The 11,486-nt window shown below is 34.7% G+C and overlaps 1 protein-coding gene across 5 annotated transcripts in view; it reads right to left on the bottom strand.

Annotated features, from left to right (window-relative positions):
* The window catches only part of LOC136832238 (recombining binding protein suppressor of hairless-like), a 385,818-nt gene extending 375,282 nt beyond the window's left edge, over positions 1 to 10,536 (bottom strand). Inside the window, exon 1 of one of the 5 annotated variants that reach the window (XM_067093094.1) lies at positions 10,134 to 10,536. The gene's annotated coding sequence lies outside the window, so the exon portion shown is untranslated. The remainder of the gene's footprint in view (positions 1 to 10,133) is intronic. The other 4 variants (XM_067093098.1, XM_067093100.1, XM_067093101.1 and 1 more) reach the window with 4 other exon arrangements.
* Between the last annotated feature and the right edge of the window lie 950 nt (positions 10,537 to 11,486).

Raw genomic sequence — 11,486 nt, 5'->3', positions numbered from 1 at the left:
CTATATTAAGGTTTGTACATTTATAAATATGTAGTCAGCTTATTCATTCCAAGGTCATTCTTCGTGGTCAGTCTCTTCCCCAATATAATCCTTAGTTGACTCCTCCCTGCTATAGTCACGTCGCAAGTTTGTTCGATGTTTTTCCCGGACTGTCACAAAAATTCTTTTCAAAATGTCTTTTTAAGATATACAAGTATTTTATTCAGTTGGCTGAAGAGGACCGTTGTGCAAACGGTCGAAAGCTCCCCTGTTTTATCCTTTTCGTAGTTTAGAAAAAAACAGGCTCTCATTTACATACTTGTGGCTTTTTACTCATTATTTCTGATCACAATATAGTGATGCACCACAGTTTCTTTAGATAAGCGATGCATTACTGTGGGTAAACTTTTCTTTTCATTAGGTAACGATGCATTACTGTGGGTAACGTTTCTTTTCTTTAAATAAGCGATGCATTACTGTGTGCAGAACGTTTCTTTAGATAAGCGATGCATTACTGTGGGTAAACTTTTCTTTAGATAACGAATAATTACTGTGGGTAAATCATTTCTTTTCTTTAGTTAACAGCTGCATTACTGTGGGTGAAAAGTTTCTTTAGATAAGTGATGCATTACTGTGGGTAAACTTTTCTTCTCTTTAGATAACGATGCATTACTGTGGGTAAAACGTTTCTTTCTTAACATAGACGATGCATTACTGTGGGTAAAACGTTTCTTTCCTTACATAAACGATGCATTACTGTGGGTAAAAAGTTTCTTTTGATAAGCAATGTATTTATGTGAGTAAAACGTTTCTTTAGATAAGCGTTGCATTACTGTGGGTAAACATTTGCTTTTTTAGGATAACGATGCATCACTGTAGGTAAAACGTTTTTTTCTTTAGATAAGCGATGCATTACTGTGGGTAAACATTTCTTTTCTTTAGGTAAACGATGTATTACTGTGGGTAAAACATTTCTTTTCTTTAGATAAACGGTGCATTATGTGAGTAAAAAGTTTCTTTAGATAAACGATGCATTAGTGTGAGTCAAGTTTTAGATAAACGATGCATTGCTGTGGGTAAAAAGTTTTTCTTTAGATAAACGGTACATTATTGTGGGTAAGTTTCCTTAGATAAACGATGCATTACTGTGGGTAAAAGTTTCCTTAGGTAAACGATGCATTACTGTGGGTAAAAAGTTTCATTAGATAAACGATGTATTACTGTGGGTAAAACGTTTCTTTAGATAAGCGTTGCATTACTGTGGGTAAACATTTCTTTTCTTTAGATAAACAATGTATTACTGTGGGTAAAACATTTCTTTTCTTTAGATAAACGATGCATTGCTGTGGGTACACATTTGTTTTATTCAGATAAGCGATGCATTACTGTGGGTAAACATTTCTTTTATTTAGATAAACGATGCATTACTGTGGGTAAAACGTTTCTTTTCTTTAGATAAACGATGCATTACTGCATTTAACTTCTTAAACCGAAGAATTCCCTTAATCTTAAATCTCAAATTTTCATAATCTGGGGTTGACGGTCTCTGGTGTAAACGCCCAAACTCTATCCAGCAAAATCGACGTGCCAATGTTGATGGCAACACTGAAGTTTTGCCGTGTTCATAGGCAGCACCCAAGGACGGCAAAAAAATAAAATAAATAGATTAAAAATTAACCCAAAAGTTTTTGCGATACAACCTTAAAGAAACAAGTTTAACAAATTCGTTATTTACGAATGTCAAGAATCTCGTATGACAACTGTTGATGTAACTTGCAAGTCATCAAATGACAGATTGAGAGGCTCCGGAATATGTAACATTCCATTAACAACGTCATTCTCTTACTAACGAGTGTCTTTAGTTTCTCTTGTATTTTCTGTTTTTAAAAATATTTTCTTTACTACTACTACTACTACTACTATTATTATTATTATTATTATTATTATTATTATTATTATTATTCATTACGAGCATATTTTCACTTGGCAAATAAGTTTCCACCTTAAAGAATATCCTTACAAAAAATAAAATACGATTAACAGAAAGTCACTTTAGAGGAAAGGAAAACATGTTACAAATAAAAATAACATAAACGAAAAACATCGGAACCAGTTTAAAATTCAAAATTTCAAATAATTTCAGAATCTCTATCACAAGGCTACAGATATAGCAGATTAAAAACCATGACCAGTGGTGCTAGCAGTGTGACAATTCTGAAGTGAAGAGACCAAGACCAGTGGTGAAAGCAGTCATAAAATTCTGCAGTAAAGAGAACAACACCAGTGGTGCAAGAAGTGTGACAATTCTGAAGTGAGGACACCAAGACCAGTGTGGTGCAAGTAGTCAAACAACTCTGCAGTGAAGAGAAGAACACTGCTGGTGCAAGAAGTTTGACAATTCTGAAGTAAAGAGACCAAGACCAGTGGGGAAAGTAGTCAATTTTGCAGTGAAGAGTAGAAACCAGCGGTGCAACCAGCACGACAACTCTGAAGTGAAGAGACCAAGGCAGCGGTGCAAATGGTCAGATAATTCCGCAGTGAAGAGAATATACAGAAATAAAAACATGAAGTCAAAGGGAAAAAAAGAAAGCATAAAGACTAAAAGAAACAAACAAAAGTGGGGTTGTGAAAAAGAAAAAAAATAAGAGAAATGAGACTCTGACCGTAACGACGACCTTGTAGATTTCGAGATTAATCTCGTTATAGCATGTGATACCAATATCAAACTGATAACATTTACATGCAGCTCTTTAAGAGGGGATGAATAATAATAATAGGCGATAAGACTACATACGACCCCATAGCAACAAAATAACAATCAAGTCTTAATAAATATCATTCAAAAGTTAAATGACTCGGAGATCACCCAATTAATATCATCACAGTTTCGTCATAATCTGTTCTTGCATTCTCTGATGAAAGCAATACCTTTAGCAAGAAAGCAGGGAATCAAAAGAAACATGGAAAAGAAAGTTTGGAAACAAAGGAAACATATGAAAAAGAAAGCGTAAAGTGGAGATGTAAAAAAATCATGAATTTTATTTTTTTAAATTTAGGCCGTGAAGCAAAGCACTTGGGCACTTTCGGCAAGACAAATTACTCCAGAAAAATAAAGGCGCTGAAGTACAAGGATCTAAAGGTGGAACCGAGAAGTAATTGTTAGGGAGGTTGGACAGCAAGACAGTGAAGAAGGAAGGCTAAATAGAGGATGCAGCTAAGGGCCACGGGGACGCTACAAACACCTTTGAGTAAAATCTACGAGGAAGAAAGCAAGGAATGCAGAGAAAAGAAGCGTGGAGTAATATACACCAAAGCAAGCGTGAACTGCTGTTCAAGTTATTTCGTATTTTACAATTATTCTTCAAGCTTTCTTTGGCGTATATATATTTCCCGTTAGTTTACATTGCCTCCACACTCTATCCTATGTAAATTTCCTTGCTTCCTTTCCTCATGTTTCTCTTTTCTCTACATTCTCTTTTCTGCGTTTCCTTACACTCGAAGCTATTTTTTTATATGGTTCCTTCAACACATCATTTACTGTATTTTTCCTCTTCTGAATAATTCTCTCTCTCTCTATCTGTCTATCTATCTATCTCTCTCTCTCTCTCTCTCACACACATCCATACTTTACCAGAAAAAATTCACCACCTTAATATAAAAGGATCTAGGAGACATACCAGACGAAATACCTAACCTTCAGAAGGACTGTGAACTAGTTATATGTTGGCATCATGAACTGAAATATTCCATTCACTTAGAAATTCATGAAGTACCACGAACGTTTAACATCCTCTGCTACCAAACTAGCTTAGAAACAAAAATTCTTTTTTTTCGCTGTCGTCCTACCATACAGTTGATTGATTTGAACGAAAAGCGTATCTCTACTCGACCAACACCTCCCATTTATATAATTTTTCTTCTCTTTCCAAATCTGAATGATATCGAGAATACAGACTTTAGGCCAAAGGTCAAGCGCTGGAACTTATGAGGTCATTCAGCGCTGAAACGGAAATTGCCAGTAAAAAAGTTTGAAAGGTTAACAAGAGGAAAACCTCGCAGTTGCACTATTGTTAGGAGAGGGTGGAAAGTTAGATGGAAGAAAGTAAATAGGGACAGAGGTACAGTAAAAGGAATGAAAGGAGTTGCAGCTGGGGGCCGAAGGGACGCTGCAAAGAACCTCAAGTAATCGGCATTAACCCCCTACGGGTTTTCCTGATTATACTACTGGATTTGAAAATGAAACTCTTAATACTCATATACTTATTCAAATTACTGTATTTTTTCCTTGTGTTTCAAATTTTGTAACAGATATACTTGTGTTACTGAAACACACTGTCTTCATACTAAATTATTCTCGTTCTTAGTTCTTTGCATAAACTTTGTTACGAATTCATCCAAGCTTCATTCTACCAGTACTCAATGCTACAAATTTTTTCCTGTCTACTTTAGTGTTTGTTTTAGTATTATTTGTTATATATATATATATATATATATATATATATATATATATATATATATATATATATATACAGATAGATAGATACTGTTCTCCTCTCTTAGTACATCTACAAGCCTTGAGGATCATAAACGAAGTAACCAGTGCAGTTCAGTGATCTCATAATCATTTTCAAAGGTAGTTCTACCAGTTTCTGTAAACACGCTTCTGAAAACTATCTCCTTTAGAGCTGCCGATTAGTTTTCATGAATTCATAACTGACCCTCTTACGGCTATGTGAAGTATAAGAGTTTTTCTTTCAAGTGGCGGGTCTCTCTGCATCGGTTTCCAACCTAACTTTTTTATCGCATTCTTTTCGTTCATTCCCGTCAGTCTTGTATTATACAAATAAAATAAAATAAATACAATGGGAAAGCAAAATTACAAAACCGAACTGACAAGGAAAAATACAAATTAGTCCGCATGAATATTTTTTCTTGCAGTCAGTTTTCACTGCTTTTCAAAGCAGTTTTTTTCACAACAGCTTTCGATATTTTCACAGGCAAGATTTCAAAGCATTCGTATAAATACAACTTTTGCTGACTTCTGTGGAAGCACTGATGAATTACTTTTCTGAATAACTGATCTTATACCTTTAGTATTTAAGTCTTCATTCTAAACGTCAATGAGACTGGCATTAGTGCTAAAAGATGTTGAATTTTTGCTCATTTCTACAATAAAAGTATGCTATAGGGGCATCCAAAGCTTCGTCAACATCGGAAAAGCTCATCCCTTTCTTTAAATATTCTAAACCACCGAAACTGCATACTTTACAAAATGCTGAATTGGATCATAATAAAACAACAAAAAGGATCACAGTAATCTTCCGTTAAAGTCGTATTTTCTACCCGTATCTAGAAAATGCAGACCAATTCTAACAACATATATGTTTAACAAGATTATCCCAGCTGAAATTAGTAAATTGCAAATCTCGAAGAATAAATCCGCGAAAGAAGTTGTAAGGTTCTTCAAATTTCTTACCTTAATCAATAATCAAGCTTAACACAGATGTGTGTTTATCTACTGTGTGTGCATGACTTTTATCACAGGAAGTAAAACGTGATATGAAATGTAAACTCAGCTGTGGCTTCATGGAAAGGCAGTCCCAAGCAAACCCGATACAACAGGAAAAGAAGTTTACTAAGAATATTAGCTTAAATAAATAAACAAAATATATAAACTGAGTATTCACATGATTATTTTATGGATAAAAAAGCCATTAAGTTAAATGTATTTCAGGTTCTTTTTATCTAATCGTGTTATTTATTTTCCTTAAATGCAAAACACCAGCCTCTGGGCCCACTGCTGATAGACATCTTCCTCTTTTTTTTTTTTTAATGATTTAGCCATTCACATTTCTTCTGCCTCCACTGCTCAGTCATCCAATGTCCCTCTCACACAACCTTCCTTACTAAATCAATAAACTCTGATTTTTAATTCATATACTGATTGGTACCTCATATCTTACTTCCCACTTACTTCTTTTTATAACCTGTCAGCCAATTTTTTTCATTCTCTTTTTGATAGATATGTAAATCTATTTGTTACCTGTACCAAAATGTGGATGTTCAAGTTACTGTACTAGCATAAAATTTTCAGTTCTCATATACGGTAGTACAAATTGTTATTCAGATAGGTGCTTTAATTCTGTGTTTCAAGTTTGATATTCTTATCCCAACAACTGAAGTTTTATGTAAGTAATACCATTCATTTGGCTTTTGTTCATATTTGGGGTGCTCCTTCCTTAGTACCTGCTCTCAACAGAATTCAATGAAAGATAATCTGTTAAATCAATAACCATAAACTCATTTCTTTTCTCGATCTTTCGCTTTGGTGTGAGGTGTTTTTACCACCTCTTCTACAGCTACCATACTATTTCAAGCATTATTTTGCTTAGATAAAGAAAGTGTCTTACAACTTTAACTTTTCTTGCTACAGTTTTCAGTATTTCGATACTGAAATTGGTTCATTTCTCACTTATATGGAACCAAATAGCAGGAATGGTCATATGGTGACAAATACAATGTTTCTTTCTTACAAAAAGCAAGAGGCCAAGTTATTAACAAAATATTCATATGCTGATGTATTATGGCTTCATGATTTTTTGTCTCAATTTATTCCTGACGACATCTCCAGAGAGCCTTTGTGACCTTTTGGAATGGAATGGAACATAAAATTTAGGCCAAAGACCTAGCACTGGGTTCTCTGAGATCATTAAGCACTGAAAGGGGCATTGAGAGTAAAAAGGTTTTAGAAGATGTAACAGGAGGAAAACCTCTTTTTGGGTAAATAGTTCACACATGCTAGAAAATCATGCTTACACAAACAATTCATTCTATGTCTGACAGAATAAGCAAAATTTCAAGCTAAAACTTCACAACTTCACCCAGTTGTCCATCCTTACCAGACTTTAGTCATGGTGGGTGTGGTACTACAAAGGGAAAGGTGCATACAAAAGAATTATAAAAACCTAATCATGGCTCTCATGAAAGCTTTGAGGTATTAAATAGTCCTAATCAAAGTTTTATGTAGATACAAAGAAATATCAAACAATTCTTATCCGTTTTCAATGCAAGGAAATCACCTTAAAAAAGTTTTGGGCAGACAAAAATAGTCAACCAATACTAAACGAAGTTTTATGCAACTGATTCACTAGCAAGTACTGCCATCTTCACTGAAGGCAAAGAACTTTGACCCTTGGTCACAAAAGGAACTGACAATTTGCAAGTATGGTTAAACCATAAAATTTAATTCATTTTCATACTTGCACTTTGTGACAACCAGGCTGTACCTATAGCCTACTGGTGATGAGTAAATATATACATAAGACATGTAAAAAATGTTAAGTTGAGTAAATTATGGAAATATATCTTAAGGGAGGCAGGAGCTGCCCCTTGGCAAGGTAAAGCCCAGCACTCAAGGTTACATTAGGTTAGAATACATCCCTGTTAAACAACAAGTTTTTGTGATGACTATAATCTTGTGATTTATGCATTTCAGACCATTTCTGTTGCAACAATTCACTTTTTTTAGTTTTCTCTCACATTAAATGACTGTTACCCATGGAGGTTACTTACATGATTGCTCGATACAGGGGTTGGGAATACAAAAATTGCTATTTGCACCAACAATACTGATCAAAATAAGAACAACTAAAAAGTGGGCCCAAGTTTCTTCAGCGCAATCAAGTTTTCTGTACAGCCGCTAAAGCTTATAATCAACACCACCAAAAATAAAACCTATCTTTCAGTGGTCTTGGTATAATGCTGTATGAACCGCAGCCCATGGAACTTTTAACCATGGCCTGGTGGTGGCTTATCCTATATCGTTGCCAGAAGCATGATTACGGTTAACTTTAACCTTAAATAAAACAAAAACTACTGAGGCTAGAAGGCTGCAATTTGGTATGTTTGATGATTGGAGGGTGGATGATCAACATACCCATTTGCAGTCCTCTAGCCTCAGTAGCTTTTAAGATCTGAGGGAAGGCACAAAAAGTACGCAGAAAAAAGTGCGAACAGAATAAAGCGCAGACGGAGAGACAAAGTTTTCTTTTACAGAAAAATAAAAACTAGATTAAGCAGTTGAAAAACCTGAGTTATTTATTCTGGAAGAAATTAAAATATCATATAATTACTACACACAGTTTTCATCCTTCACATGAAAACAATACCTCAGCTAGGCCTTGGTTGAAAAATATGATTTCACAATCATTATAATCTTTCCCTACACTGAAGTTTAATTTCCAAGTCAGCTAAAAATTTCTCTCATACCACTGACAAGCTCCCATAAAAACATGAACTTCAAAGAGTAAATAACACACTTTTTAGAGTGACATAACTTACACTGAAATACTTCCACAATTAACATTCTATCATGAAGAAAGACAGACTCACTTTAAAAATTACTGATACTGCAGGGCACAGGAAAACCAAATCATATACATTGGTAACAAAATACTACTGCTAAAACAAAAGAAATAAGAAAGTAGTATGAAAAGTTTTAAATACGAAAAATTTAGAATCCCATGTATATTATACCTATACACCCATCTATCTAAAACCTATACAGTGCAACCTTTCTCTAGGTAACTGCACTTTAACAATCTGATATCAGTCTTAATTTAAATTTTGTGTTTTTGGTGATATATGTCTGAAGATCTCCCACATCTGAAATTAACAATGACCAAATTTCACTTAAAAAAAAAATAGTAACTTTGTAACAACAAAAACATTGCAATATATAAAAATAATAAATTTTCATCATCTATATAACAGTATAGATTATATCACAATAAACATTAACCTAATAGTGACAATTTTATTCTCTTTTTATATAACATTACTTATACCACAAGCTAAAATATGTAACAAACATTCCAGCATTGTCTGGTACCAATTAGGCATATGCCCAGCCAAATGCCACATCTTTTCCACTGGCCGTCACCAAAATGAATAACCTGGGCTTAAGGTATGCTAGAGGTATTTTAGGTTCCACTGCAGTTCATTTACCACTAAGTTCTAAACTAGGTCTAATCTACACAATTCACAAGGCTGGGCTATTTGTGGTGCAGGTAGCCTCACATAGGATAACTTGATGGATCTTTTGACAATTGAATTGAATATAAGATCTAGGCCAACGGCCAAGCACTGGGACCTATGAGGTCATCCAGCGCTGTAATGGAAATTGCGAGTAAAAAGTTTTTACAGGTATAACAGGAGGAAAACTTCGCAGGTGCACAACGAAACAACTGTTGGGAGAAAGCGGAAAGTATGATAAAAGAAAGAATATGAACTGAGGTACAGAAAAAGGAATGAAATGGGTTGCAGCTAGGGGCCAAAGGGATGCTGCAAAGAACCCTAAATAATGCCTACAGGGATGCAATAATGGCAAAGACCCCACCATCATGGGATGAATTGCCCTGGCGGTAAAATGCCAATAAGACAGCCAGCCATTTTTGAAATGCAAAATGACTATGAAATAATGGCACTAAAGAACCTTAAAATACCCTCCCACCCCCATTTTTCATGGGAGTTGATTCTTAGTTTTACCAGACCACTGAGCTGATTAACATCTCCCTGGCTACGAAGGATTAGACTTATTTACTGGCTAAGAACCAATTAGTTACTTAGCAACAGGATGCTTAAGATCACGAGAAATGATCACCAGAAATAAATTTGTAACTCTTCAAGGGGAGGTATTCTTACCTTATAAGTAAATTTTTTAATTTTTTTTTTTGTCATATAGTGTTTATGGGGTTCAAATTAATGAGAATGGACTCTTTTCGAACAATTTCAGCAACTTGATAACACTGGCTACCTTCCATGAAGATCACAGAACCGTTGTGATAAGCAATTAATATGGTAGACAAGGAACGAACCAGCCTTGATTGGGTTACGATTATCAAAGCTTGGGTTGGGCTAGACCAGTCTACCATGGCCTACAATGAACAATCTACCCTAGGCTAATTTATTTAATGTACTCAAAGATATCTACCCCATTCTAATTAACAATACTTTTAAGCGCTGGAAACTATCTGTTAAACAGAAAGAAATGACGTGAGAATAGCTAGAGAAACTGACAACGGTCTACTGTACGCTTACGCCTTTGACTAGCTACGTTACCCTAGGCCTAAGCTAGGAGTACAGACAATACTTACATTATTTCACGCCGATTTCTTTGTTTGTTCCACAAGTTTTGCAACAAAAATAGAAATTCACTTATTATGCTACGAAAACTGCACAAATACACTGGTATATGGGAACACAGAGTTAAAAGGATAGAACTCTACACTCATTTCGCTTCTCTGGGGTGGCGACCTGGCGGGTTCGGTGTCAAATTCTGTTTTCATTCGATGGTTCATTGTTTACATCGTAGGGGGCAGCACCATCCGACAACTATTTAGGAATACAGTAGTGTTTCTCTTCAAGTTGGTATGGAGAAACTGATATTTTCTTTCAAAATCCAAAACAGCAAGAGAGAACGCCAATGGAGATGAATAACGACACATCTTGCATTCCAAAGTTACCTTACTAACATCTTCTCACAGTACTCCTTTTCACACTTAGTTTCTACCTTCAGTTTTATCGCTAGCGGAGCCATGTGTTGGGGGGGGCACCTGGGCACATGCCCCCATGAAAAATAATGATAAAAAATAATAATGAAGATTAAGATAGTAATAACATAAATAAATATAAAATGGGAAAAAATTAAAGATCTATTAAAATTAAAGTAAATATATATATATATATATATATATATATATATATATATATATATATATATATATATATATATATATATATATATATATATATATATATATATATATATATATATATATATATATATATATATATATATATATATATATATATATATATATACACATGAAAATTGGTGGCCCCCATGAAATTTTTTCTGGTTCCGCTAGTGAGTTTTATCAGCTATCCAATTCCCTTTCTAATACTATTGTTTTGCGAAAACAGCTTTCATGCCCTCTCTCTCTCTCTCTCTCTCTCTCTCTCTCTCTCTCTCTCTCTCTCTCTCTCTCTCTCTCTCTCTCTCTCTCTCTCTGGCGGTAAATGTGGCAGTCATGAGTTAAGTACAAATTTTTGGATGCCTCACAAGCAGCTAGCCTTACACTAGGTGGTGATCTTATGTCCAGTGCTTTTACAATTCATTTTGCACCATATTCTTTATAGTGTGGCCGGTCTTCCTTAAATTTTGCCCTTTTCTATTAGGAAAGGCATATCAAACTGGATACTCATCAAAACCAGCTTTTCTGATTGTTGAAGCTTTTCCTGGTTCCTCTCTAAGCTGACTAGTAGTCCCAGATGGCTTATCATTTTACTTAAGTTTACTGGCAACGACAAAAAGTAATCTATTTACTTTGAATGTTTAAAAATTACTTTCAGCCTTTAAATTTCCTGATTTGAGTTTAGACAATTTAGTTATTGGTAAGTGTACTGTTCTTAGTTCCTTCCCGAGTTTGTCTAAAAAGGGTCATCAT

This window comes from Macrobrachium rosenbergii, chromosome 49 (assembly GCF_040412425.1).
Source record: "Macrobrachium rosenbergii isolate ZJJX-2024 chromosome 49, ASM4041242v1, whole genome shotgun sequence".
Classification (NCBI taxonomy): Eukaryota; Metazoa; Arthropoda; class Malacostraca; order Decapoda; family Palaemonidae; genus Macrobrachium; species Macrobrachium rosenbergii.
Note: the sequence above shows the minus strand (reverse complement) of the source record. Positions and strands in the feature narration are given on the sequence as shown.